The sequence below is a fragment of the Zonotrichia leucophrys genome, chromosome 3 (genome assembly GCF_028769735.1).
Source record: "Zonotrichia leucophrys gambelii isolate GWCS_2022_RI chromosome 3, RI_Zleu_2.0, whole genome shotgun sequence".
Lineage (NCBI taxonomy): Eukaryota > Metazoa > Chordata > Aves > Passeriformes > Passerellidae > Zonotrichia > Zonotrichia leucophrys.
In genome coordinates this window covers 13,672,519-13,692,798 of record NC_088172.1, presented here as the reverse complement: position 1 = coordinate 13,692,798, position 20,280 = coordinate 13,672,519, and the positions used below count along the sequence as shown (strand labels likewise).

At 34.6% G+C, this 20,280-nt stretch overlaps 1 protein-coding gene across 3 annotated transcripts in view; it reads right to left on the bottom strand.

Moving 5' to 3' along the window:
- Positions 1 to 20,280, bottom strand: part of MEI4 (meiotic double-stranded break formation protein 4) — a 93,380-nt gene that overhangs the window by 7,432 nt on the left and 65,668 nt on the right. Inside the window, exons 5-6 of one of the 3 annotated variants that reach the window (XR_010439740.1) lie at positions 19,786 to 19,904; positions 18,250 to 19,443 (exon numbers count right to left, since the gene is read on the bottom strand). The exons of the other annotated variants lie outside the window; for them this stretch is intronic. The gene's annotated coding sequence lies outside the window, so the exon portion shown is untranslated. Of the gene's footprint in view, positions 1 to 18,249; positions 19,444 to 19,785; positions 19,905 to 20,280 lie in introns of those variants that run through there. 3 annotated transcript variants of the gene reach the window in all.

The following is a 20,280-nucleotide window of genomic DNA, read 5'->3' as shown; positions in this document are numbered from 1 at the left end:
AAAATATAAGTCACAAAGCTATCTCATTTGGAAAAAACAGCCAAAAAGTACAAATCTGTGAACCCTCTTAGGATAATGGGAACTTATATTTTATTCCATTTTATTCCAACCTACAAGACATATACTTCAAATCTGACTTCTCACAGATGTTATTTTTGAAACTTGTTCTAAAACTATAAAAATTAATTCTTCACAAATTGAAGCATGTGAAATATTTTGGTTTAATTTTGCTTTTATATTTTTTCTCAGAAAATAAACTGAAATAAAGATTGTGAATATATCTTGTTATAGTGTGAGTCCTTACAAATCAAATGGGCTACTTAAGATTATTTCTAACTTGAAAATGAAATTATAGGTCAGGCTATCCCACATAAAGTCTCTATCAGGAGAAAGCAATCAACAAAACAATGAATAAAATTTCTCAGTCATGAACTTCAGTATTAGAGAAAGGGCTTTTTTGTGGTTTGTGGTTTTGGAGGACTTGCCTACTTACATGAAATAACTGTATTTGAAATAATAGACGCTGTTTGTTGATGTAAGAAATTAAGTTCTGTCCTGCAAGAAGTGTTGTAAGTACAGCAAGGACAGTGCTCTAAGCAAGTCTTGAAAAGAAACATCATATATATAAAATTTTTAAAGGTAATAGGATGTGAAGGTAATAAGATTAAGTTTTGAATAATAGCAATAATAAAAATTCCTCCATTAATTAAAATCACATCACAAAGCAATGGAATGCTGAAAAATACAGCTACATTAGTTTCAAAAGATTTGATAGTTCACCTCTTTTAGAAAATGCAGAAGAAGCTCTGAAAATAAATAGCAATCACTTTGCTTTAGTGACTCTAGCACTGGGCAGGCAACCCTGACAGTAATGCAAGATACACATTTATTAGTACTGAATCATAATTCATTAATTTTTGAAAAGAAGTTTTTCATGTTTTTCATCTCATAAAGCCTTTTTTTCCTAAAAGCACGATGACTTTGCCACACATAGAGCTTGACTTCCTAAAATTATCTCTTCCAATGTTAGGGATGGAAAGAATCAACTGAACCTAGCAAGTTGGCAGATGGTTGGACCAAGAACAAACCAAGGCAGAAGGCTCTCACAGAACATGCCCTTAAATTGCTTGCCACAGGACACTGTGGAAGCTGAAAGCTTGTATGGGGTGAAAGAAAAGTAAACAGCTGTATGACAGTGAAATCCACAGATACACTCAATCAATCAATCAATCCCTCTTCACCTGGAATATCACAAACAGACGGATACTTGAAGAATGTTCTTGAAAACATCTCCAAATTCTTCTGAACATTTACTGTAAGCACAGTGACAGGCAGAATTCCCATGTTTTTCTATCTCAGTTTAATTTTCTGCCCCACCCTCTATCTGAAGTAAGTTACTTCAGGGAAGAAAATCTTCCCTTTTTTAGTTTGCAGCTCTAAAAGCTTACAACCAGTGGCTCTACCTGAATCCTCCTTCATTTTAAATGAGATCAGTCCTTGCTCCAAAGCCAGAGACAGAATCCACCACTCCAGGTTCAAAATCATAAAGAAAAACAGCCCAAACATCAGCAAACCCAGGTGTTTTTGGACTAACTGAGAACAAATGTGTGTTTGATGCTTGTATTTATTTGCTGCAGAAGAAAACAGAAAATCCAGGAAAAAAACAAGACAAAACAAAACACTTAAGGAGCAAGAGGAGTCATTCTAGGCATTGCCCTGTGTGAGGAAAAAGACAAACCTGGTTGGAACACAAGCTTAATGTTTTTAAGAAAAAGAAGTTGGCATCTGCTTTCTGAATCCCTTTCATACAAGCAATCTAAGCCTCTGTATAATTTTAATAGATAAAAAATGATACTGCTAAAGAAGACAGGTTTCCTTCTCATTATGCAGTTCTTTTTCATCTTCCATAATTAAAGGCTTAATATTCTATTAGTGTTCAAGGCAATATTTAACTTAATATTAAACCAAACTTTGATTCAGGTAGAAGTGTTTTAGCTATCTATTTTTCTTTCCTCTTGTTTTAGAAAAAATTTTTTATTTATTGTATAGATAAAAAGCCTTTAGGAAAGACTTTATATTTCATATATATGTGTTTCCTCAAACTATTCTCCTAAAATGGATTGATATAATAGATATATACTGAAATATAGATATAACTGAAACAATGGTTTTTCAGTGATTCTACTATCTGTCTTAAACACCCATATTCCACTACAATTATGTCAACAAATCAGATAACAATCTCTGATTTTTTAAAGTATACCATGAGAGTCTTCCAAACTTTAACAAGAAAACTCAAGAGACATGGGAGACCTGGAAGACTCAAGATATAATTTCATAAACATTTGACAGGGTTAACAAGCAGTGCTATTTTTCTTATTTATTGTATTTAAAACTATGTGGAATATATATGTAGAATAAATCTTGAGTGGGTTAATCAAATTGAACAACATGAAAATATTTCTTATACAGCTTAAAGATGTGAGAAATTGGAGATTCAACATATTTAACTGAAAATCAAATAAAATATAAAATGTCATGAAATCATGAGAACACCACACTGTTTCTAAAAGTTTGCATACATGCATCAAAACTTAATTTTGGAAGGAATTAGACCTTTGATGAAAAACATAAAACGGAAAATGGAACAGATTGCTATCTACAATCTTTTTAGGCTTTACAGAAACCAGATGGGTATGACTATAAGCAAATATGGTTTTGCTTTCACATTTTACTTTTCCTTTAATTATCTGGTAGAGTCTTCTGGAAAGATCCAAAAAGAGAAGTTGTCTAGACAACATTACTTTTTAAAATTTGTTTGTTGTTTGTTTGTTTGAGCTGCTTTAGCAGTGCAGTAGTGTAAAAAGACAGGTTTTTAAGAGCTCCAGAGCAGCAGTTTAGAATGTGCGAGTGTCATGATGCTGGAAAGAAGTGATATGCAGTGCAAGATTGGCCTTCTAAAGTTCAGCATGCCAGCAGCAAGTCTAAAGACAGTTACACTTAGAAAGATCCTTTTGAAACTGAAAATCTTCTGTAACTAGTACGAAAATTGCAGCATCCAGACAAAACACCTGAAAAGCAGAGTAAACTTGAAAAGGATTAAATTCTAAATTGACCATCAGACGCCAACTAGTTTTTCTAGGTTTGAAGAAGAATACATAAGAAATACACAGGAATGATTATCTACAGGAAAATGCTTATAATTCTAAAATTTATGATATCAGGTAAAATAAATAATGAAAGAATTATTGAAGAAAGTTCTGTGCTCTGAGTTCTTTTAAACAGTGAAATTTACTATGTCATACCAAGTCCAAGGGCTTCCTTTTCATAAAAGCAGAATAGTTTGACTCCCATTTGAAGTAGCCTGTGGAAAATTGTCTGCTATGCAAGAGTTTCTACATGGCAAACCTGTCACCTGGATGATTCTGTAAATCTCAGATATGTAGGCTGACAAGGGTACAACTGGCCTTGACTAAAGGAAAATATCTTCAAGAGTGCAGAGTCAACTCACAATTTGGATATACAACACCACTATTTTCAGCGAGCATGGTGTGGTTTAGAGCAGGCCTCATTCCTTGTGCTAGAAGGATACTACCAAGAAGGGAATCTGGGAATGGAAGGGCTTGAAATGACCTAGAGGAACGCTGAAGAAAATTCAGGAATATTTACATATGGTAAAAGAAGCATGTGATTTTTTGCTCTGGTACAATTTCTTATGCAAAAGCTTCAACACCGCTCAGTAAAACTATAGCTTTATATAAAACTATAAAGAACTGAAAAGTAGTGGGGAACTACAGACTTTTTTATTCTTCACAGAACCTGTTTGAAGGATAATGTTCTGAGATTGAATTGGATACATTAGAGCTGAATACCCTAGCAAAAATACAGATGATTTTATCAAATGGCTTTGCTAAGACAAATATTTAAGGACAAAAAAAGCTAAAATTGAGCAGAAGAGCACTCATGCACTGAGTCACCCAAAAGGAGGCTGTTACAACCAAACTACAGAAATATTATAGAAGTTTAAGGCAATTAAATTTGAATCAGAAGCATTAATTCTGGAAAAAATTACAACCAAAGGAAAACCAACCCAACTTGAGCTCCAAGTACATTCAAAGTCAAAAAGGATCTGAACGAAGCCCACTGAAACAACACCTGACTTGAGAAACCTAGAAGACTGTTTTAGGTATATGACTGAGGTGTCTGGTGGGTCTGTTACAGAAAGCTGACCTAAATGTACCTGTAGGGGCCCTTATGGGACCCTGATAACAATGAGTAAGCTGAAGTTTCCACAAACACACTGTTATTCATGTGAATGACATGAATGCATAAAAGAAATGTCATAGTACTGAAGAAAACCTGAGTAACACCAGAGACTAACATAAACAATGGCAGCAAAAGAACAATGTGTCAGGGATGCCACTGGAAGTCAAGAACATATTTGCACTTGTTGGAACTGAATTTTAGAATGACTTGGGTTGGAAGGGACCTTAAAGATAATCTAGTTCTAGTTTTTTGGAAAAAAAGAAGTCAAAATCCACCTTTCAGCTAAGGCTGTGATTTCCTCTGATGGCCTGAACTAATGATACATGAATTGCATCTGAAAACCTCTCTTGTCTTCCTTAGCAGCTACAAACTGCTCTACCATTCCTTTCCATGCTGTACTCCCACCACCATCCTTTTGGCTTTTCTCTATTTTTTCCATCCCCCATCTCTAGAAAACAGAAGACAAATGTCCCACTGGCATGACCATGAGTCTGGGCCATGTCTCTGATTTTGAAATCTGGACAAAATACAAATATTTTAAATTTAAATCTGAACTTCCCACAAGAACATGGTATTGGGGGGAAAAAATGGAAGAGTGAACAATAAGCAAATCTTCAACCTGAAGAAACAGACTCAAATCTCTTTATATTCACTACAAAACCATGGATGCTTTGAAGTGGACTGGACTAGTGAACTAATTAGCACTATGTAAAACTCTGCAAGCTGCTTCAATGGAAATCTGAGTTTAAAAATGCAATTAGGATATGATATTTACCTAAACAATTTCAAGGCTTAATAGTTTCAAGAAGGTAACAGAAAACAGTCCCTAATCCTCACCACCATTAAGACAGCACATGACCTTTTGTGTAAAATAAAAAATAGCATCATCCTATCACAATTAAGATAATCTACATTCAATAAATATTCTCAGAGAGAAATCTGGTCTTTCTGCAGCTGCCAGCACACTTGTCAGGTATACTGTGCATCAGAATGCAATGTTAGATATAGCATGGTGTTTATTAAAAAATTGGACTGAAAAGATTAGAAAAAATGTAACATTTCAGAGGACGACTAGCCTTTCAAAAAGACAGCTAAGCTTCAGTTTGGGACAGGTTTGAGTTTTTTAATTAAATGATCTGGAACAAGAAATAAAGCATGTTCCTAACTGTGGACCAGATGGAAGAATTCAAAATACCTAGTTATTTTATGTACCACATTATTTACAATCAGGTAACAACTACCAGTAGGCAATACATACAAGAATTTAGCAAAGCTTTTTAAGTGCCTTTAGGAATACAATTCTTTCCTCTTTGCTGTAAATTTAATGCAATTTAACACAATTGCTTAATTTATCAAACAAGATTTAAATCACTGTGAAAGATATTAAAAGATCATATTAACAAGTCATACTAAACACACAGGCCACCTAGCTCTTCAAAATTATTTCAGATGACTGCAGGAATACATTAACAAAAAGATGACAGAAAATCATTAGAGACTGACTCATTTAAAGAGGAGAGAAGAAACAAAATCAAATCCTGTCAGAATTGAGGTGCATAGATCATCTTTGGTATGCTGTAACTGACTCCTTGCAAATTTCTAGTTTTTAGAAGGTCTGGACTATCAGGCATAGCAATTGCAGCATTACAAATGAGTGAAAGGCATCTGCTGCAGTATAAAGAAACCCTCCTATTTTAATGCTCAAACTTATTTTATAAAAAAAAAAGGTCACTATTCTTGTGCTTTTGGGGAGAATATCTATGCACAGGGAAAACTTCTGGGATAATACAGCAACTTGCAGAGTGAACAAATAAGAAAGAGAATACTGCTAAGTTTTTATGGCTCTAAGGTAAGCCAGGCAATTCATTCCTTCAAGATTCCCTGATGACAGTGAATTAGCCAATAGGGAACTCATGCTCCGACTGTTTCTGCTACTGAATTTAACTCATTTAAATTGAATTAAGGTTCTTCTACACCATATGGACACACAGTCATTTATTTAGTAAAGCTTTTAAGCTTTCCAGTCTGAAATGTAAAAATTTCTCATTTGGTTTTGTCCCAGTTCCATCTCTTTTCCTTAATACTCTGTATTTTATATTCCCTATTGGAGAGGGATGAAATAGGATTATCACCATATAGAACTATAGCTCATTAAATGTTCTTTTTGGTTCTCAATCCTCTGGACAATAAGAATTTAAACACTTTGACTTTCTTCACCCTAAAGGGTTAATTAGGCTCCTTCCACTGACTGTTCCCTCAGTGGGATCTTAGTCTTGTGTTCAGCAAGGTCAACATTGAACCATTACTACTCTGCCTGTTACTTTACTTTCCCATGAAACCTTTTCAACTGCTATATTCTCCTTCCACAATAAAACATGATCTATGATTTCTTCCAAACACTTCTGCCCCCAAGTGACACAGGATTTAGCAACAAGAAAAAAATACATTTTGGGGGGTTTTTTCCAACCCAATATTTGAATGCCTGAGATTCTATCAGAATTATCAACTCAAATACTTATGTGCAGATGAAGGAACTTACTATCTTAATTCCACTGTCTTACAAAAAAAAGGCAAAATTCTTAGCTGAAGAACCTTCTTTCTATTTATAGGAACTTGCACCTGTTTTTAGAATCAGAAGAAAACTTTACCTGTTGTGAAAGATCTTAATGAGCATCATTCCTTGAAAGGGGTAAAGTTAACAACAATTCCAGGTGACAACATTTAAAATGAAATGGAACCACTTCTGGCTGTGATAATACAAATGTACACACAAAGATATAGAGTAAATGCAATTCTCAAAATAAGGGGTTATAGTCAAAATTGGAAAAAGTAATAAATAATGAGAGGAATGTATTAGGTCTCTTGAGTTTACTGCAATGTGAAAGTAGGTATCTTATAGAACTTTTCTCAAACTAGGCTGTCATGTGGGTGATGGTAACATCATTATTTAAGTGGACCCAACTCTGGCTGTGCATGTGAGACAGTGAAGAATTATAGCCCCACTAAGTATGAGGTACAGAGCTGGATTCCTCTGAAAAGTAACTCTCATTAAGGCAAGGAATCTTAATATGGTTCTAAAATCTTTAGTGAAAAGAAATACTCATCTACTCTATCATTTGAAAGGATGAATTACCTATAGGTAGATGACCACAGGGAAAGGCATTTTTCTAGGTAAGCACAGAGACTCAAACCTGAAGGTACTCCTTATGAAAACTGTACAACACCTTGCTTGACAGGGAATATCAACACAACCACTGCTGCCTATAACATCCATATGATGAATGAATAAACGTTGGAAGAAAAACTCTTGAAGACATTACAAAAACGTTGGTCTGCCTGTTGAGGGAGGGCAGTTTAGGCAGAACTTAAATCTGCACAAGTACCTTAATAACTAGCTAGAGAAGGTGATGATGCAAATCACTGCAACTTCTTCCCAATTCCAATGTCATGCTTCTGGTCTAATGCCTAGAAATTAACTTTCATACAGATTTATATTCCACTTGTTCCCATGCAGCCATGGAAATATCAACAAACCTCCTTCACCCAAATGAAATGAAAAGTAAATCAACCTATGTTGATTTTTTTTTGGTTTTGGCTGGTTGGTTTGTTTGGGTTTTTTTGTTGGTTTTGCTTTGTTTTTGTTTAATGTATCTGTTAATTACACAGGTTGAAACTGGAGATTTTTATGACTTTGCCAGATTTAAAATAGCCTTGTAAACAGGAAGATATTCTGGCCAACATCTGGTGAAAAAGGAAGCATTCTAGACATGGATGTACAGTGATCTTATGATAAATTAGAATGAATTGCAGGCTGAAAAGCCTTAGGGATCAACCTGGGAAATACCACGTAGGCTGATCCCAGAAGCATACAGAGTATACACATGCTGAACAGAACAATATTCCCTCATTACTTTCATGAGGATGACAACTAATTTTCTAGAAGGATTTGTGTTGCTTCTCCTATGCTCTCACTTAGTAAACAACTAAAAAAGGAAGGAGGGAGAATCCCATTCTTGTGGGAAGTCAGAGCTCACAAAAGGAAGTCAGTTGTGTCATCAAGAGGAGCATAACAAGTCTGAAGAATGGGAGCTTCGAAATACTACCAAATCCCTGAGCCAGCTGGTCTAGCCTGAGGTTGTCTGAAAGAATTCAAGCAAATCCAAAGGTAGCTCTTCTGATATACCACAGTCTTAAACAGTAATAATGAAGTGATGCCAGACACAGTATACACATCTCCTGCTGGTGCTGAAACATGAAACTAAAGACCTTTTTCTGGATAAAGTCAATGCCTTTTGCTGCCTTTCTTTAGCTTCATTAGAGGTGAATGACAGAGCTGCTACTAACAGCAGAAATTGTGCAAAGCTTCACAAATTTTTTTCCTTAACACTGATAAAAGGCAGTAGATACTAAAAAGGCATCTTTCTGCCTTCACTCATCAGTTGGAAATCATCATTGTTTGGGACAAACATCTTTCATTTCACGGCTCTGTTTGAACATTAAGTTCATACCGCCTGACTTAAGACACTACCTTTTTGTCAAGCAAAACTGCAGCAAAAAGTTAAACTATATTTGGCGATTAGCAAGACTGCAAGAATTGGGAGATTCAGACAGTCAATAAAACATTCTTAAACCAATGTTTTCTCATCACATTTGTACCAAAAAAAGAAAAAAAAAAAGCGGAACAGATCAAGTGGGTAATCCACATGCATTGCTTCTTTCAAAGGTGGGAGACTATTGTGATGATAGAAATGATCTGATCATCCTATCCTTGACAACAGGTATCTCATTCTCCTTCTGAAAAACCAAAACAGCTTTGGAAAAATCCAGAAACACCATTTTTTTCCCAAAAACTTTCAATTTTTTAATTCCTTACTAAATTTAGGACTCCTCTTTTAAATTGCAGCATCCTCTAACAGTTTCTGAGAACAAGATACATGTTAGAATCTCAGTACTTCCAGAATTTACTCTTCTAATTCAGCCTTTAAGATCCATTAGATGTGGATCCTCAGAGAAGCACAAAGTATTGGCTGAAAATTCTGCCTTTGAGAGAAGCACATCTGCAGTGATATCAACAGCCAAAAGGTGACTTTTATCAACAGATAAGAGGTGAATTAGGAAGAAAGATTACAGAGAATTAGCTCATATGACAAGAATTTTTATGGAATATTCACACATAGAATGTAGCCAGAAGGTTCTTGTGTAGGATCTGAAGATCAGGAAAGAAAATATACTAGATATTAACTTTGAACAAAGGTGTCTATCTGATGCAGGGATTTTTCTTACCTTCAAATTTCAATTTAGTTCTTGCAAAAATACTCAGTTTATCTTCTTTACACCATACACTGGTGTATATATTTCTGTTGTTACTCTCACTTGTTTGCTCTTTAAGTCATAATCTTTTGTTCTCTCAGAATCAAAGATTTTACAAGCCTCTAAATATGCTGTGTTTATCCAAAACTCTCTCTAGTCTGTTACGTAGTAGAGAAGACATTATCACATGACCAATTTTGCTGCCACTCATCATTTATATCTTTACTTGTTTCTCTTACAGCCTTAATAAATATTTCAGAAAAGTTGCTCTGCATTGGAACAATAGCTATAACCCTATTTTCTGTACTCGGTTAATGACATTAAAGAACTAGCTCTTGGAGGTTAAACAAAATAATCATTCATTATATTAATGAATAAAAATTACAGTAACCACAATCTTCAAAATTTAAATTTACAATAGCTAGCACCACATTGCTACCTTAATTAATTTAAGAATAATGACAAAATAGTTGGAGTGGTTTTTAATTTGCTGCTCTTGCATGCAGTATGATTTATCTTAGGATTTAAAACTGTACTTAATTGCATAATAAGTGATGGCAATATGTGCAACAAGTTTTTATTAATATCACTGCCTGTCATACTTCATATTGAAAACAATCTACATTGGCTCACCTATAAATTGAACTTGCAACACAGGCGTACTTCACACTAAGTAGCACATTAGTATTCCACACAGACTGTAATTGCCCTTCTACTGCTTTTATAATACTCATGTTTTGAAATGCTCTCCTTGCATTTATATTAAAAGCATTTGAGAAGACAGTCACTGAGTGGTGGGAATGATTTTGTAGGAACACAGGAACATTTTTAGATTTATTTTGACTTTGTGCATGTCTGAAAGTATTTCTTTGCTATTTGTTTTTAAAGAGAAATTAACTGTTTCATGTACAGTGATTACTCCAGTAACTGCAGTATTCACTACAGAGACAATCAAGCTCAAAATTGTTTTAGAAAGATATAGCATGATAGTAACATGATTAGAGCATACTGACACAGATGATTAGGAAACTCATGCAAATTCATAATCTGTTTCAAGAATGAATGGATGTTAACATGGTTCAAAGGCAAATGAAAGAGGAGAAAATGCAACACAAATACAAAATACAAATTATCTATAAGAAAATTAGCATAACACAATACTTAAGGATAGTTTTTGTGAGAAACTGTGAAACAGAAAGATTGGATGTCCTGGTTTAGAATGGTATTCTCCAATTTAGTGCTCCCACTGAAACCACGCTGCCACTTGCTCCCCACATACCCCTCCCCTTTGGAGGGCTGGAGTGGAGGCACAAACACTAAAGATCATGGGTCGGGATAAGAGCAATTTACTGGAAATAGCAAGGAGATAAGAAAATGAACAGTAGCAGCAACAATACTAATGGCAGAATGGACAAGAAAAAGGGAAACATCACCACATAACTGCTCCCTCCCCACGCCCTTGCTGTAGGAGGGAACCCCTTTCTCCTCAGAAGACATGCCCTTCCTCTTGCCCCTGGCAATGAATGACGTGAGGTGGTACAGAATAACCTCCTACTCCTGTCGTGGCTGGGATCAGGACACTGAAAAATGTAATGTGTCCAACAGGAGACATCCTGTGCTGCTAACTCATGTTGTCCAAGTGCTGTGGAAGGCGACACAATGACACAAGTGTTTTTCCTATTTATTCCCAGACTGGTTTTCCTGTTCTTATTTATCAAATGTGCATGTTATGTAAGTGGTACGGTAAAGAATATAGCAAGCTGTGAAGAACAGCACAATCTGTTAGTCTAAGTCAGCAAGTAGGCTGTACAAATCTATCTCTTTGCAAAAAAGTAATTCTTTGTAAGAAATGAGACATCAGGAGCACTTCTATGTACTGATTTAATTTAAAAGGACAAATCCCCTTCCCATTTCCAACTTGAAATAAATGGCTTAGGTGCTTCACTATGGAAACCACTTAGGGTTTGCAAACTGCAATACTGCAGGTGAGATGCACAGAAAAACAAAATCTAAGATGAACCCTTTTCTTTAACTAACAGTACAAAGGATACCTGTTGGTGTTTTAAAATCAAAATGATGTCTCATGATGTTTCCTGATGACTCATTTTCTTACAAATATGAATATTTACTAAAAATTAAATGAATAGCAGTTTGGCTTCCAAAAGCAGTTAATCAAAAGTATGAAGTTCTAAAACTAAAAAAAACAAGTCTTAAAGCAAACTGTATAGTGAAATAGTAGGGAAAAATTATTAATAATCCAAAGCTGACGGAGTTGCAAAAAGATTTGAGAAAGACAGCAAAAACTGGCTGACAACAAAAAGCCAAGCACATTTTGAGCAGTGCACCCTAAACAGGAAAACACATCTACTGCTCAGTCTCAAATATTAAGTACAAGCAGGCCCATAAATTAAGCACCAGAAACAGTTAGGTAGTAAGAAATCAGTTACTTTTAGAATTTACAACAAACACAGCTTGGTTGTGTATTATGTGTAACATCTCCTTAAGTTTGTGACAGGCTTTATAGTTTCTATTTTTGTGTGTGTATCAGATGCAGAAGGCTGAAATTTTACACAGTCCATAGAATAAAAAAAAAAATTTAAAAAACCCCTTTCTTACTTAGAAATAAATTCTCAAAGGCTTTCTTTTTACTGTACTCATATATAAGACATAACCTTCCTAATTTGAAATTAATATCCATTCATTGGTATTTTTACAGCACTGCCCTTGAAGGGTTGGAAAGAATAGGTAAAACCAAACTAAATGAACGAATTCAGATTTTTATGAACAAATATTTTTACTTAAAGTTCTTACATCAAAGAAACACACACACACAAAAACAAAACAAAGAAGTAATTCTGCCTCCATTAAAAAAGAATTCCAAGTTCCTAATGAAAGAAAGAATTATAAAGTATCTGAAAGTATTAAATCATGTTTATGAAGTTTTTACATAGCCTGACTTTTAAGTCAAGAAAGGACCAAACAGACCACACTGCTTGATCTGAAAATTCCCAAAAAGTGAATTTAATTGTCTTTCAGAAATATACATAACTTTATCTTAAAGATGACAAACTACAGAAGTCACTGTTTCTCCATCTAAGTTGCTGGTGCAACAGCTGAATCTTCCAAGTACCAACACTGGAAATGGAAAAGTGTGCTCATGTAAAAGTGACTTATTAATAGAAAATGTGAAAGCACTGATAAAACATTAAATAATCTATATGTAGGAAGTAGAACAGGTGGCAATGAATGGAATTGAAGGTAAGGTAAATATTGCCATGCAAACAATTGATGAGAGAAGCTAAAAGGATCATAGAATATCATTAAGTGCTAGAGTAAAAAACCCTGTCCAACTGAACAACCAACCAAACAAAACAACCACAAAACAGAAAAACCAAACCAAACAAAAAAAGCCCCCAAACAAACACCCCCACCAAAAAAAACCCAAAAGGAAAAACTTTAAGAGATATTAGGAGTTAAAGTAAAGCCACAGATAAAAAGAAAGACACCCTACTAAAGGTAAGTAGGAAAGAAAGTAGTTGTGGAAAAAAAACCAAACCAGAAATAGTCCACAATGGTTTCTGCTCTCCAATCCTGAAGTGGAAGAAGAAAAATACATTTCTATTCCATATGATTGTGTGGATGGAACTAAAAAACTGCGGATATGAAAAATGATCTACAACAACCCAAGACTTCATTAGGAGATGCTCTCAAATTCCTCCCAGAGCACCCTTGCAGTATTTCTCACAATGAATATATGCCAAAACCCATATTAAAACATCAACTTTGTACATTTATTCTAGATAACTGCTTGGAAGATCTGTTTCAACAGAATAATGCATTTGCCAAAAAGACAGTGGAGCCCTTTTGCTAGGGAATTTCCTTTATTCTAGTACTGTTATGAATTGACTGAAACACAATTCTGGCTCCACATTCACACTGAATGTTATGAAAATAAAAATTTTCTAGTGTAAAATGTGTTATGTTCAATACAAACATAGCATTTCATGGTTTGGACTGCAAATAAAGAGTATCAAAGGAAGCAGACCTTTTTTCAACCCCAGAAAGTTCTTGGCACTAATAGACATTTGATTAAATTACAAAAACATATTTTTACTTCTACATACTTAATTAATTTTAGAATAGCATGAAGAAATGGAAAAATAAAATTTATTATTATGGCTAATTATTTCAGGGACCATAATTATTTCTCAAACAGTATTTGTAAGATGCCAATTTATTTTAAGCATCACAGTTCACTGCTTATGCTCCTGGATACAATTGGCAACTAACATAACCCATCTATGTTTTATTTATTAGCTTAGCAGACAGATGTGCACTTACTGAATTTCACATTAATTGCTAATATTTCCCTATAGCAGCAAAGCCCTGAAGGCCTTGTTAGAAATATGTCAACGAAAAGTGGAGGTCTGTTTCTGAGTTTGTTTTTTACATGCAAATGCTTTTACACTTAAATATTCAGACCTTGGGGGAAAAAAAATCTCTTTCCAATGATAGAAACAATTATGATTGGATAAGAGAATTGTCCATTGCTGCTCCAGAAGACCCTCAATATACCATAAGGGCAAGTAAATCAATATGCCTCAATTTCAACATAATTAAATCCATAAAAAAATCCACAGGCTGGGCTGTCAGCTTAGTTTCATAACTACACCAATAGCTTCAAAATTTCACTAATTCTTTGCATTTCCCATGATGCATTTGACTAAAAATCCTGTGTCTTTTAAATTCCTACTGGAGAAACAGGCTCCTTAGGAATAAGTTGGTATTTTAGACTCTTGGCTTTAGATTTTTTTATTACTTTTTAAAAGTCTTTGGAATTTGGAACTTAGCATAGGGAAGTAATTTACAAGTAAGATATTACTGATAAAATGGCTACAGGCAGGGTATCTTTGTCAGTGAAATTTCAGAAGTCTGTCTCCTGCTGAGTGAATTGCAATTAAAAAAAAAGGTACCTTGTGCACAGATTACAACAAAATTTGCCATATTTATTTTAGTGCAATTCCTGTATGTGCAGAAATTCATTGGGAACCATCACTTCTGCACACATGAACTGCACTCAGTTGCTCACAGAGAACTGAAATCTCCAAATGAATACTGATTAAGGTGGAAAAATAAAGTCACATTCTTTCCTAACACTGAACTGCTTATTTGAAGAAACAGTGGTCATGAGGAATGCATCTTTAAAGACAATACAACCAGCAAAAAATTGGCATATTTTGACTGGAGAGGTGGTGGTGCTACATGTAGAGTTAAAAGCAATGTTGCATGCTGCTATTCTGACAGAATTTCTCATACCTGCAACAGTCACAGTAAAGTGTCTAAAGCTGCCAGCAAAGATATTTAAAAAGCCCTGCATTGGTTCCTCTGCCTTCACTTTTCAGGCAGGAGAATCAATCAGGAAGCAGCTCGGGATGACGAAAGTCGTGCCAGGGTGCCAAGTGAGCAAATGATCCCTTGGCTCCATGGCAGAACTGCTGCTCTCTGGCTCGGCAGCAGCTCTCCAGGGTGCTGTCCCACAGGACTGGAGACTGATGGGCTACCAGGGGCACATGGAAAAGCAGGAGCCCTCCCAGTTACTTCCCCTGCCACAGAGAGAACAGCTTTGCCATGGAAACTGTGCTATGAACTCTTCTATGTTTAGTACATCTTATTTCGTTTATATCTTTCTGGGGGTTGGGTTAAAACCAAAAAATTTCTTCCCCATTCTTACAGTATTAAGAATCAATAACACGGAATTGCTGGAGAAATCTCAAATACTGTTTTCTTTGTATCTTTGTAGCCCCTCAAAATCTCTACTTAATTTCTTCCTTGAATATATTACACTAGAGTTTAAGACTGTTCAAACAAGAGCAGTAAGAGAAGGAAAATGTGGATGGCATGAAAACAATCATAACATAGTACAGATATCTTAGACTGCTAAGATTTCTTTTCTCTTTAAACCAGACATGAGTGCATGATACTGAATACCTATTACTGTAACTGATGCTTTCTTATAGGAGTGATAACTAAAGTGGAGGATACAAAGTTTGAAAATGCAGTTAGAATACTTCGGGTTTGCTAAATGTGTTACACTTTGTGAATGAGGAGACAGAGGAGAGAATTGTGTTTCAGAACATCAGGTAGGAGAGACAACCAGGGCAGACATCACTGACAAGTACAGGTAGCATTAGGTAAGAGTTTGTTCCATAAACAACAAAAAATGATGAAGCCATGCCTTATATAGAGCCATAAAAAAACTCAGTGATACAAATTAAGGACTACGTGAAGAAGAAGAAGAAGTAAGAATTATAAAACACTAGGAAGGATTTATAGAATCCTTATAGAATAGATTCTAAACAGAAGAAAAGGAAACTCCATCATACTTACATGAAAAAATTCTCAATTCTCGTCTTAAATATTATTAATTCTAAGTTAATTTTATTATTTCAACAGTACTCAAACTCAGCAAATACATAATGTTAGCATAGTATAAGTGCAAAAATTTAACGTAATTTGACTGTAAAATGGAGTCCTCTAGTTATTGCGATAGGCTCTGGATCTGGTCTTTAAATTCTGAATTTGTAAGTATTTAGCATTACTATTGGACCATGAGTTCTAGGAAAGATTTAGTTTCCCATAGATGGATTTCTTGCTCAAACAATATTTTAATAAATAGATAATACATAGAAAAACAAAACAATATTTAGTAAATACTACTGATTTGAGTTGATTCAACATAAACCTGATTGGACAATTGCTTACAGTTCAGTCATATCTCTAATTACTTTGCAATTATATTTTATATATTGCCCTATATAACTTTAGGCAGCTGTAATACTATTTCAACATATTGTATCAATCTTGATTACGGATTTTTCTTGAGTTTTGCTTTGGTTTTTTTTTAAAATTAGCTGTTACTTAATTTTAGGCAATAAAATTCAGATAGAGAAAGCCAAAATTCATAAGCTATTATTAAAGAATGAGGCAAATAATAATTTTAAACAATAAACAGAATCAATACCAGCTTTCAGATTTGATGTATTAACACATTCTTAAATTCAGCATCTGGAAAAATTTGTGTAGAAAGGTGTTTGGACTAAATGACTCCTTCTGACCTCAGAATACCTGAATCAATAATATAATTTAACTTTCAAATGAGTTTAAAATATTTTGTAAGGAAGTTAAAAAGTAGGTCTTGAAATTGAAATGTCTGCTAAAATACATTTTGAAGAACAGCTCTTATGATAAATAGACATATTCAAACATGAGAAAAAAGGTTCTTGAGTATCATTTTGTCATTAGCATAACACAACCCAGAACAGCTGAAATTCTTTGAAAGGCTATTGAAGTGAACACAGCTGTAATCTACTCGTTACTCAGATCCTTACATGTAACTGTGCACAACTCTCTAAGGTCTCCAGCAGTGGTGCAGGCCAGTCTTCAACTATATTTTTTTCCTCCAGTTTCCTCCTCTCTTATGCTTACTATTTCTTCCATTTTTAGAGATAAATTATTTTATACACAGGTGTTACAGTGAATATTCAATATTAGCAGGGACATCAGAAGTAATCTCTCTAAGAAACACAGAATTCACAGGACTCCAAATATGAAATCCCCAAAAGGTTTCCTCTGATGCAAACCAGTCACTTTCATGCAAAAATTACCTGTTTAACATGCCTGCCAGGACACATCTAATCTACATCCTGAATTTTTATTACTGCCTGAAGAAGAAAGTTTAACCTCCTGCAATTTGAAATCCTAACTGTGGGATGTGTTAGTAGTTTTCTAATATGAGTCAAATTTTGTAAATTTTCTGTAAAGCCTCTTTCCTGACCTACTAGCATTAAGTATTACATCCTTATTATACCAATCTCCCCAAAACTAGCATTCACACTCTGAGTTAGAACAGTATTTCAATTTCTTCTAGAACTCAGAAGCAGGGGAAATTGGCAGTGTTCTGCCTCCTTTTTCCCCCTTTGTGAGAATTTTGACCATAATTATTAATGTTAATATAATATATAAATAGGCATTTAAGAGCTCAGATATATGGCTGAAAGGGTGCTGAAGTGTTTAATCCCACCCCTCACCCTGAGATAGGTTCCTGTATATTTAGGGCACTTCCAAAAGATGCTCATCATGAACGTATTTCAGCACTTCTGTGAGTTTGACATCTAACCTTAATCACAGAGTATATTTCTTCTTGTTCACACCAGTACACAAAAGGATTACCCCTTGTATAACAACTTTTCATGTTCTGGGAGGCAATTACAACTTCTCTTACCCCTCAGTCCTCTCTTTTTCCAGATTATTTTATGGCAACTAACATTTTGTCAACAATATCTCTGAACACATCAAATATGCACACAAAGAATCCCATGAAGATTGCTTTCAAAAGATGGAAATGTCCTATTCTATGATTTATATAGAAAAATTTTTAAATAGATGCAAAACTTTAAAAACAAACGCAAACCACAAACTAACAAATAATAATTGTTTTTAGTGATTATAATTTATTTTTGGCATTTTGAGCAATTCTTTCTCATATATCATAGGTTGCCTAGTTATATACTAGCACAATTATAATGAATACTACATTACAATTATAATGACTATTAGTCCTCATCACAAAACACCTTTTACTGCTTGGCCTATTTAACAACACTATCTGTAGAAAACAGACGAATTTTGAGAAATATATTAATAATTTTTCCATTATTTCACAAGTTACACTTTAAAGGTGATTAGTTATGCTGTATAGCAAATAAAAAAAATTATCCCATACAAAAGATAATTCTGTAGGCATTTTAATTCCCACGTGACTCTCTGAAGTCATTAGGGGAGCAGAAACTGTCTTTCTTTTTGTTAATCTTAAATCATGTACAAGGAGAATCTCAGCAGCTTTATGCTTTCCCTGGAAGTTAACTTCCTCTACTTTTTCTACAGTGGTATCTACACTCTAGAGAAACAGACGGATTTAGAAAGAGCTGTCTTTTGCATGATAATTAATTTTTAATAACCCATGACCATGGAAGACTGTATCTTGGATAACCCACAGACTGGAATTGACTTCAAATTACAAAAACATAGGTACCAACTTCTAATTAATTGAATTCAGACACTCAAATTTAAGTAGATTCTTCTTCCAAGCTAAACAGAGTTCTTGAGCAACCACCATGCAGAATAAAGTAGCATGACACATTCCAAAAGTTGGCCAAAGCATTCACTAGCAGAATCATGAAACGTAGAAGAAAATAAGGTTTGTGATTCAGACAATGTTCTTTAATATTGCAAATAATGATCTTGTTTATTTTTTATAGTTTCTTAAAGTACTTCCCTGCTTTTACTAGGAATAGCAGTTTTAAATCCATATAATGGCACTACAATCCTAATTTGTTTCTTTTATGCCTACAGGTGTTTGGCTGTGATTTGGTTTTTTTGGTTTGCTTTTCTTTTTGAAAAGTGTTCTTGCTTCTATTACTATAGAGAATGGACGATGCTCAATTAGAAGAAATGTCTTTCAGTATTTTTTCTGTTCTTGTTATATGCATGGGCATGAAATGTGTGGTATTCAGTCTCTTCTGAAGACAGAATTAAAACTTTCTTCTTTTTATGACAATCATTGCTATAATCCCACACATACCACAAATATTACTTTAACTTCATAAATGCTTTTAGAATGAGGTAATGCTTTTCTAGTTTTAAGAAAGAATCTTTTCAATCTAGCTGCTAATGAATTCATGGCTGTCTAGGACATGAGTTTACAATGCCTGCTATTACACAGAAATGCATAAATTCAAAGCAAAGCCTATGCTGGCTTCCGTGAAAACTGTGGACACTTATGTCTTCCTCTTCACAGGAAAAAATGGTCTGAGAAAGAAAAAAAAGTTTCAGTCTGAATGGTAAACCTTTTCCAAAATTTACAAAGTGAAAAAACCTCTAATGATAGAAAACACTATCATTTACCTGATCTACAATGTGGGCGAATTTTACTGTGTGAAAATTGATTATTTTGTCGTGCTTCTGAGAGAGAAAAGTATTCTTTTCACATTATACCTGAAAATTTATTCTGTTTTCAGCAGATGGTACAATAATGTCTTTCAACAATGCAGCATTTATCTGACAAAAGCACAACCCACTAGTCTAATTTTGCTATCAATATTGGAAATACTAACTGGAATTATACACCATTTACTTTTGAGAAAAACATACCTATTATCTAGAATTACTTCTTATTTTCAAGGAAGAGTTTTCAAGCTTAAAAGTGCCTTGCCCTCTTCAGCCCCAAACTTCTGGTGTTACCTCCTCCTGGCTACTCTGGAGCTAACAGTCTGTGAAAGACACACAAGGTTTGGTATGTAATCAGGTTTGAGAAGTGAAATGAAGATAATTGTGTTGGGGTTTAGATGGCTGGAAGGGAGGTGTGGTAACATCAAAGACCTAGCAGTAGCACAACAGCAGCAGACAATGAGAATATCTAGCTGGATACAAAAGGGAGGTTAATCACAGTGAAGGATCACCATGTTGATAACTCCTGCTCTTGGCAAGCACTGCTCTAGATGTAATTTGAGTTCTCAGTAACCCTTGGTCATTTACCTGTTCCCTCTGCATGGCCTAAACAGCAGCACTTTACCTCCCCCAGCAGCAAAAAAAAAAATGTATGTTCTCTGACATGAGTGGACACAAAGAAAGTTTCATCAAGCTGAT